This window comes from Lactuca serriola, chromosome 5, assembly GCF_051521515.1.
Source record: "Lactuca serriola cultivar US96UC23 chromosome 5, Lser_US96UC23_V15, whole genome shotgun sequence".
Taxonomy (NCBI): Eukaryota; Viridiplantae; Streptophyta; class Magnoliopsida; order Asterales; family Asteraceae; genus Lactuca; species Lactuca serriola.
This window is the reverse complement of record NC_136412.1, coordinates 227,201,245-227,211,057: the sequence shown is the minus strand read 5'-3', so window position 1 is coordinate 227,211,057 and position 9,813 is coordinate 227,201,245.

The following is a 9,813-nucleotide window of genomic DNA, read 5'->3' as shown; positions in this document are numbered from 1 at the left end:
GCCTTACACCAAATTCTCCAAGTGTGATTTCTGGTTACGAGACGTCTAGTTTCTAGGACACCTCGTCAACCAGAATGGGATATTGGTCAACCCAGCCAAGATTGAGGTGGTGATGAGTTGGGAGGTACCAAGATCCCCTTCGAAGATTTGGAGTTTCCTAGGGTTGGCCGGTTATTATCGGAGATTCATCCAGGATTTCTCCAGGATTCCTGTTCCTCTCACCAGACTAACCCGGAAGGGCGTGACTTTCAGTTGGGGCCCCGAGCAGCAGGCCTCATTCGATACACTTCGCCAGAGATTGTGCGAAGCCTAGTTTTGGTCCTTCCGGAGGGAATGGAGGACTTTGTGGTATATTATGACGCGTCGATATCGGGACTGGGTGTGGTGCTAATGGAGAGAGGGCATGTGATAGCTTACGCATCGAGGCAGCTGAAGCCTCATGAGACGAGGTATCCTACTCACGATCTGGAGTTGGGGGCTGTGGTGTTCGCTCTCATGATCTGGCGTCACTATTTGTATGGGGTTCGGTGTGCCATATACACGGACCACAAGAGTTTGAAGTATTTGATGGATCAACCCAACCTGAACATACGTCAGAGGAGATGGTTGGATGTGATAAAGGATTATGAGTGTGAGATTCTGTACCATCCGGGCAAGGCTAACATGGTAGCCGATGCCTTGAGTCGCAGGGCAGAGAGTGCCCCTTTGCGAGATGTTTGTATGAGGTTGACAGTGATGACTCCGGTGTTGGACACCATTCAGGAAGCCTAGGTAGAGACCATGAGACCGGAGAATCGAAAGCGAGAGCGAGTGATTGGGCAGATACATGAGTCCACTGCTGATAGTCGGGGGCTTATGACCTTCCAGGTCCGGATTTGGGTGCCATTTGAGGGCGTAGCACGTGCCATTTTGATGGAGGTGGCGCACATGTCGAGGTTTTCGATCCATCCCGGGGCCACTAAGATGTGTTTGGACCTGAAAAGAGACTATTGGTGGCCCTGTATGAAGAGGGATGTGGCATGGTTTGTAGAGAGGTGCTTGACCTGTCGCAGGGTTAAGGCCGAGCACCAATGTCCACATGGCAAGTTACAGCCGCTTGAGGTTCCCCAGTGGAAGTGGGAACAGATACATGAATTTTATCACCAAATTGCCGAGGACTACGAGAGGCGTCGATGTAATTTGGGTGATCGTCGACCGGCTGACAAAGAGCGTTCATTTTCTTGCTATCAGCAAGAGCTCTTCCGTGAATAGGCTGGTAGAGGTTTATGTGAGGGAGGTGGTATCGCTGCATGGTGTACCGATCTCGATTGTGTCAGATCGAGATGTGCGTTTCACTTCCAGATTCTTGAAGAAGTTCCATGAGGAGTTGGGTACTAGGCTGCATTTTAGTACCGCTTACCACCCATAGACGGACGGGTAGAGTGAGCGGACAATTCAGATGCTCGAGGACATGCTTCGGGCATGTGCGTTGGATTTCGGAGGGAGTTGGAACTCGTATCTGCCTTTGGATGAGTTTTCGTATAACAACAGCCACCATTCGAGCATTGGTATGCCTCCCTTCGAGTTGTTGTATGGGAGGAAGTGTCGAACTCCCATCTGTTGGGGAGAGGTAGGACAGCGAGTGATGGGTTGCACGGAGATAGTGCTTCAAACGACTGAGCAGATACAGCAGGTCAGATAGAGGTTGCTGACGGCTCAGAGTCGTCAGAAGAGCTTATCAGATAGGCGTCGCTCAAAGCTCGAGTTCCAGGTTGGTGATTTCGTTCTCCTGAAGGTGTCACCTTGGAAAGGTGTGATCTGGTTCAGGAAGAAAGGCAAGTTGGGACCTCGGTATATTGGTCCATTCCGGGTGATTGCGAGGGTAGGCAGGGTAGCGTATTGTTGGGAGTTACCTGCAGAGTTGAGTCAGATTCATGACACCTTCCATGTGTCTCGTTTGAGGAAGTTTATTGCCGATGAATCGACGGAGGTACCATTAGAGGATATTCAGGTGGATGCGAGCCTGAATTATGTTGAAAGGGCAATTGCGATTCGGGATCAGAGAATGAAGGTTTTGAGAAACAAGGAGGTGTCCTTGGTGCAGGTTCAGTGGCAGCATCGGAAGGGGCCCGAGCTGACATGGGAACCAGAGATTGAGATGCGTGAGTAGTATCCAGAGTTATTTGCAGAGCGAGACTTCGAGGGCGAAGTCTGATTCAAGTGGGGGAGAATTGTAACATCCTGAGTTTGGGTATGTCAATTTAATTAATTATTTATTGTTTTCTTGAGGAACTCGACGAGTTGATGCCTCAACTCGTCGAGTAGAGTTTGACCTATTGGCGTATTTTCGCGACCGGACTCGATGAGTTGGGGTCTGACTCGCCGAGTCGGTGCTGATTAGGAAAACCCTAATCCCCGGGTTTGGGAGCCTATTTAAAGACCTTTGTGGCCTTCATTTGCGGCCACCATGTTCCAGAGAAACCCTAGAGAGCCGAGATAGTGAGTTTGATGGGAAAGAGGAGGCTATTTCTTCATCTTTTTGTGTGGTTTTTCTTGAAGGAAGATAGGCGCACAAATCTAGAGCGTGAAGGGGACTGGATCTGAGCTAATCATCTCGTGATATCATCTTTGGAGTTATAATCCTTTCTATTTCGGGTTATATTGATGGACTTCTTGATTTTAGGGTTTTTACCCTCATTTTATGGAAGATCTAGTGAGTATGTGGTCCTCTTTGGGATTATGACATCAGATCTGGACCATGAGAGATCCTTAGAGTCATTACCTTCTAGCTTTTTGCAAGAAAATAAGCAATTGGAGAATAGGTTGCCATTTCTAGTGTTGTTTCTCCATTTGAGGCTTGAATTGGGTTGCATGCACGTAAAGGTTGCACCTTTACGTGACTTTTGAGTGTTTAAGGGTTAGATCTATGATTTGGCTAAGCAGATCTAACCTCAGGAGGTTGTTTGAGCAAGTCCATGGAGGAAACTCGCCGAGTCCATATGTAGACTCGATGAGTTGGACCGGGTTGCCCCGGGGTCTGACTCCCGTGGTGACCCGGTGAGTTGAGGGGTGACTCAATGAGACGAGTGAGGCTTAGAAAGGGAAGACTCTGTGGGGACGATGGGACTCGCCGAGTCGTCGTATGCACTCGGCGAGTCTGGTCAAAATGGACAGTTGACTATTGGGTTGACTTTTAGGGTTTGTCAAGAAATGGGCCTTGGGCCTGTAGAGGGGTACAATGGTCTTTTACCCTTCTAGGGATTTGCATGAGGGAATATTCAAAACATGAAGATACATTTATTTAGTGAAATTTATTATTGTGACTAGGCAGAGGCTAGGGCAGTATTCTGATATCGAGATTTTACCGAGATTCCCGAGGTGAGTGTTCTCACTATACTTTACCTAGAGTGGTAATCAGAGCTATGTGATAGTGTATCTTGTATGCTATTTATGTGATGTGATTCTATGTGATGTGTGATATGCATGATTCAGAGTTTACAGAGTTAGGACCAGTGGGTCCACACAGTTATGGGACCATGAGGGTCCCACAGAGATATTCGACCAGAGGGTCATCAGAGTTATAGCCTTGAGTGGCTGATATGTGTTTATGTGCTATTTTGGGGAACTCACTAAGCATTTATGCTTACAGAGTTTTGTGTATGTGTTTCAGGTACTAGTGATGATCGCGGGAAGGCGCCAACATGATCTGTACACACTCATGGAGCTTTTCTTTATATGATTATGGGATATTTTTTTCTATGATGACAGTGGATACATTATGTTTATTATTATTTTATGAATGAAAGTATGTTTTAAAACAGTGAAAAATTATTTTGAAAATTTGGGTGTTACAACATACATATAGCAAACATGAACACAAGCATATAACACATACAACATGAGTCACAAAGACTACAGGCACATAACATATCCTAGTGTCCTACAGTATAGTGAGCAAACTCACCTCGATCCTGCTGATAACAAAATAGGCAGGTTGTTGCAACTGGTAATCACCTCAATAACCAAACAAGCAAAACCCTAATTAATAATTACTAATTAGGTTAATAACCATAACTGGGGAACCGACTCCTCAACTTCACTCCTAGGATAAAAGACTATTTTACCCTTCCCTTAATGGGCCTAACTAACTTGGCCCAAAAACCCAATAATGGCCCAAGGCCCGAAAATGGCCCAACTCATAAACGGAAGGCCCAACCATGGCCCAAAAACATAAGGCCCATAATCCAGATAAGGTCCAAAGCCCAAAGCAATCATGAGTCCAAAAAGGGCCCAAAGCGTTGAAATTCCACTTCACTGGGTATGCTCAGTGTACTCCTCTTACGTGCGGCATAGGAATATTGACTCGAAAATGGGCAGTTGTCCCAGTACACGCAACGTATCAGCTAGTATTTGATTTAAACAAAATGGATAAAATTTATACTTGATGACTTGGGCCTTACAGTTGGATTTCAGCGCTAGCTGGGATACGAATCCCCACTGGATAAGTTTTCTCACAATAATAGCTACCACGCCAGTATTGATCGACCTCCTTTTGAGATGCTCTATGGGAGGAAGTTTTGGACCTCGATTTGTTGGGGCGAGGTAGGTCAGTGAGTCATGGATAGCACAGAGGTGTTGCTCCGGAATACCAATTAAATTTAGTAGGTGCGTGGAAAATTACAAACCACATAGAGTGAACAGAAGAGCTATACGGATAGACACCAATCTAATTTGGAGTTTCAGGACACAGATATGGTACTCCTGATGGTGTCATCTTTTGAATGTGTCATACAGTTTAAGAAGTGGGGAATGTTGGGCCCCAGATATATCTGTCCTTTCTGGGGTATTTCCCAAGTGGGAAGGGTTTCATATTGGTTGGAGCCGCCCGAAGAGCTCAATCAGATCTACAACACTTTTAATGTCTCTCAACTGCGAAAGTGTATGGTTTATGATTTCGTAGTGGTTCCTTTGGAGGACATTCAGGTGGAAGAGAGCCTGAACTAGATAGAGAGACCAATCACGATTCTACATAAGAACACGAAGATGTTGTGGAACAAGGTTATGATCCTGGTGAAGGTGCAATGGCAGCACCGCAAGGGTTCAAAGTGGACAAGGTCACCCGAGGATAAGATACAGGAGCATTACCCAAAGTTGTTTATAGCAGCAGACTTTGAGGACAAAGTCTGATTCAAGTGGGGGAAAGTTGTAATATTTAGATTCTTGTAGGTATTTAATTATAATTTTGCACTTGAACTTTTGGAATGGCCACGTAGTGGTGATGGCATCCCATGATGTGGAAATGTTGGAAGATTCGCAGATCATTTAATGATCACCACGATGTGGCATCTATTGGCCATGATGTGTTGACCCTATGTTGTGATAACACTAATTTTCAGGTATTTAAAGGAAATTGGGGAGGCTAGGGTAGCCCATCTTTAGCCTCCATCACTCTCAAACCCAGAAACCCAAAACCTAATCCTCCTTGGTGCTCTTGTGCTCATTTTAGTGATCTTCTGGTGGTTTTTAAGGAAGAAGAAGAAGATTTAGTGTTTAGTTCAGCAAGTGATCATTTCCTCCTTTGGTGTGCATCTTCTGGACTCCTTTTAACTCCTCAAGCTTCAAGCTTTTTATGTTCTTCTTCTTAGATCTAGGTTTTGGAGCATGATTGGACCTTTTTGGAGTTGTTTGAGTTACACTAAGAGATAACGTTTCAACTTAATTGTTTCTCTTTGTCCCTTGAATTTAATATCTCATGGATCTTGACTTTTGTAGTAAGATGGAATCCATGTATAGATTTTGGGTCATTCTATTCCCTTTTGACCTAGTTTGAAGAAGTACATTAATGGGTTATGCATATCCATACATTTGGGATTTTGATGGACCATTAGGAGTCCTAGAAGCATTCTGGAAAATTTGAACTAAGGAGTTTAGGGATTAAGTTCTTAATGGTTGAGTTCTTACCATTTTTGCCCTTTTGAACCTTAAACTTGAGATCTAGAACTCTTGGTGGGTGTCAAGGGATAAAGGTGGAAACTTTATCCATTTGGACATTAGAGATATTTAAGAATTAGATCTGGACTTTGGAAACTTTGGTATTGGTGGATTCGACCTAATCCATTAAGACATTTTAAACCCAGTGACCACGGTGTGGCATTGGTTGTCACGGTGTGGCGTCTGGAGAAAACGCAACTGTCTTGTAGTTTGAAGGCCATGACATGGAGGGTCCAATTTGACCATTAACTATGACCTTTTGAATTGGGTTAACTTTTGGTCAACCCCCTAGTCTTAGAAGAAAAGCTAAGGATGTTCTTTATATGGTTGTATAAGTGGTTGGTAGCATTTATGTTTGCTATTGTAGTAGCAGTTGCAGTAAATGATCCTTTGACAGATGAGTTCCTTCACTGTACTCGTGGGTCAAAGGCACCAACGTCGGCCCATTATTTTATGTTTGTATGATGATAGTTGTCTTTGTGACACTTATTGGTATGCATGTATGTGCTTGTTGTCTTTGTGACTCTTGCTGATATGATTGTATGCTTAGCTGTAAGGGTGAAATAGAGTCGATACCGGTTGAAAGAGACCAAAGATGGTGAAATAGACTCAGTACCGATTTAAAGAGACCGAAAGGGGTGAAATAGCACAATACCGGTGGAAAGAGAACAAAGGGGGTGAAATAGACCCAATACCGGTTGAAAGAAACCGAAAGGGGTGATATAGACCCAATTATGTTTTGACGGTTATGTTGGTATCGTACGGGGCATTTTGGGGAAACTCACTAAGCTTTGTGCTTACAACTTTATGTTTATGGTTTCACGTACTTCTAGTTCGAAAGGGAAGGACCCGACTTGATCACACCGCATCCACCAGTGTTCTGCCTTTATGACATGATTTTTACTCTGATAACTATTTTATACATTATCACGTTGCGATGGGTTTGAAATGAATGATTGATGTTTCTATGGGCCTTTTTAAAATGAAATTTTTACTTATTAATTTTTGGGACGTTACTCTCTCTCTCTCTCTCTCTTTATATATATATATATATATATATATATATATATATATATATATATATATATATATATATATATAGGGGACGTGATATGTCTAATCATAAATGATTATATATGTTGATACATCTATGTATAATTATAAATGATTATATATATTTTTATTCATAGACTAAGTAATCGTATATGATTATGGTGGTTGGCGGCAGAGGTGACGATGGTATAAGTAACGAAGGTTGTAGTGGTGGGGTCGGTTGTTGGCAGAGGTGACGGTAGTGATGGTGGCGGTTGTGGAGGTGGGGAAGGTAATGGGGAAAATGGAACAAGCGGCACTGAATAATCATTTATGATTATAAATCTCCCGCCGCACCGGTATGCCGGAACGCTAAAACGGAAAATAAGAAATATGTGGCTTGGGTTTAATATCAATATCTCTATTTTTTACGGAAAATCAACGGAATATGTATGTATATATATATATATATATATATATATATATATATATATATATATACATACTAGGTTTAAACCCGTGGAAATCCACGATTGATAATATAAATCGAATTATAATTTTGATTTTGATTATCTAATAAAAAAGATATCAAAGTTTAGAATAATAGTGATATTGTAATTAACATGAATAAATCAAATGCAATAAAGTATTATTAATTAATTAATTAATACGATGGACAAAGTTTGATTTATGAAAAGTAAATAAAAGATGCTAAAAAAACACTGTTTATTAATTCCCAAAAACTTCCTCATAAATAACATTTGAAGTTTTATTTGTGAGACTACCATCCCTATCTAAAATTAACAATTTTAATCTCTCTGTACTTTGAACTCTAGATAAGACAAAATACGATTGGCCATTTGAAAACACGGGATGTTTGAGAAACAAACCAACCTTGGATAACGACTGCCCCTAACTCTTATTAATGGTCATTGCAAAACATACAACCAATGGAAATTGTCTTCTTCGGAATTTGAAGGAAATTTTCTTTTCTGATGGAATTAAAGACATTCTTGGAATAGAAGTGCGGTTTTTTTATATATTTATTCCAAATGTGATACGCGCCTCAATAACACATTTTCCCAATGATATCACCTGGAGTCTTGTCCTATTACATAAGTCATTTTTCTGATCAATATTTCTTAGTAACATAACGGGAACATCGATTTTTAAAACTAACTTATGGTTTGCTAAACTCGATACTTTCAGACCATTAAAAACATCAAGTGAATGTAAATTTGCATCAAACTGATCATGGACAAATTCAGATTGGCATATACTATCTGAACTTCAATATTCAACCTTATTTCCTGTAAACTTCGATTGCAAACAGTCGTTTATTTCCTGAACCACCTCATTATTTGGAGAAAGTATTGCTCTTTCTTGAAAATAGCTTGAAGTGTTGTAGTTTTCCAAAATTGAAGGATATACAAACTCGATTAATGAACCTATAAGACCATGTTGATCATTAATGAGAATATTATCCGAAATATCAATAACCGTTTCGCCGTTGTTAATACCACCAAGTTTGCCTTCTCCTATATCCAAAAGTCATTATGCAAAATCTCCAATTTTTTCTTTATCAGATTGATCCATTCCAACAGTTAGCCTCATGTTTTATTTGTTAATTTATGGATTTTGTAGTGTTGCCATAAATATGAAGAACTTAAAGAAGCATTAACAATGTTTTGTCATTAATTGAGTCAATTTCCTTTATAGGAGTAATATGTTCCATTATACTTTGCGATTAAAAAAAATTGTATATTTAACAAAAAAAATCAAATATAAACAGAAAAATCGTAAAGCATTGATTGATTTATATATTTATTTGTTTTACTTGTTAAAAATATGTATCAGATGCTTTTCAACTTAGGGGCAATATGATATTTTCTTGAGTAAATGAAGTGGAAAAAGGTAAAATTGCAGTTTTAAAACTTGTATAAAAATATGTATCAAATACTTTTCAACTTAGGGCAATATGGTCTTTTATGTACTAAATGAAGTGGAAAAGGATAAAATGGATGTTTTAAAACTAGTATAACATATGTATAAAATACTTTTCAACTTAGGGGCAATATGGTATTTTCTGGATTAAATGAAGTGGAAAAGGAAAAACGGTCGTTTTAAATCTTGTATAAAAATTTTGAATTATAAGCACATACAGTTATATAAGATACATATATAGCATTGAAAGTACAATAATATAATGAGAAAAAAACTAAAATCGAAAACTATCATACCCTATATTAGAAGTTTATTACTCAAAAAATATATTTTTTTTTCAGACAAAATGAAACTACAATGCATAGTGAATATATGTATGAAAGTCTTATAAATAAAGAAATACCAATGTACTTTCAGTTTCTTGTTTTGATGTTATAATTATAAAGACCTGCTATTTCACATTAAAAAACAATGATGAAAATACCATTTACAGTAAAAAAACGAAAACATTAAAAACTAGGGGTTTCAAATCGTTTAAGAATGTTAATGGTCGTTTTAAAACTTGTATAGGGAATATGGAGTATAAGCACATACAATATATGTATCAGATCTTATACGTAAAGAAACTAAAATGCATAGTGACTATATTTATGACTCTCATACATAAAGAAACTACAATATACATAAAAAAGTGACATTCATGAAAAAAGTAACATTCTTGTTTTTTATGTTTTTCATCAAAATGCTTAACATGTTAAAAAAAATAATTCAAGAATGAAAAGTGGGTTGAAATCGATTAAGAATGTGGATGAAAAAGAACATCTAAAAGGTAAAGAAGAATGTAGTCTTGCTAACCTGATGATGATT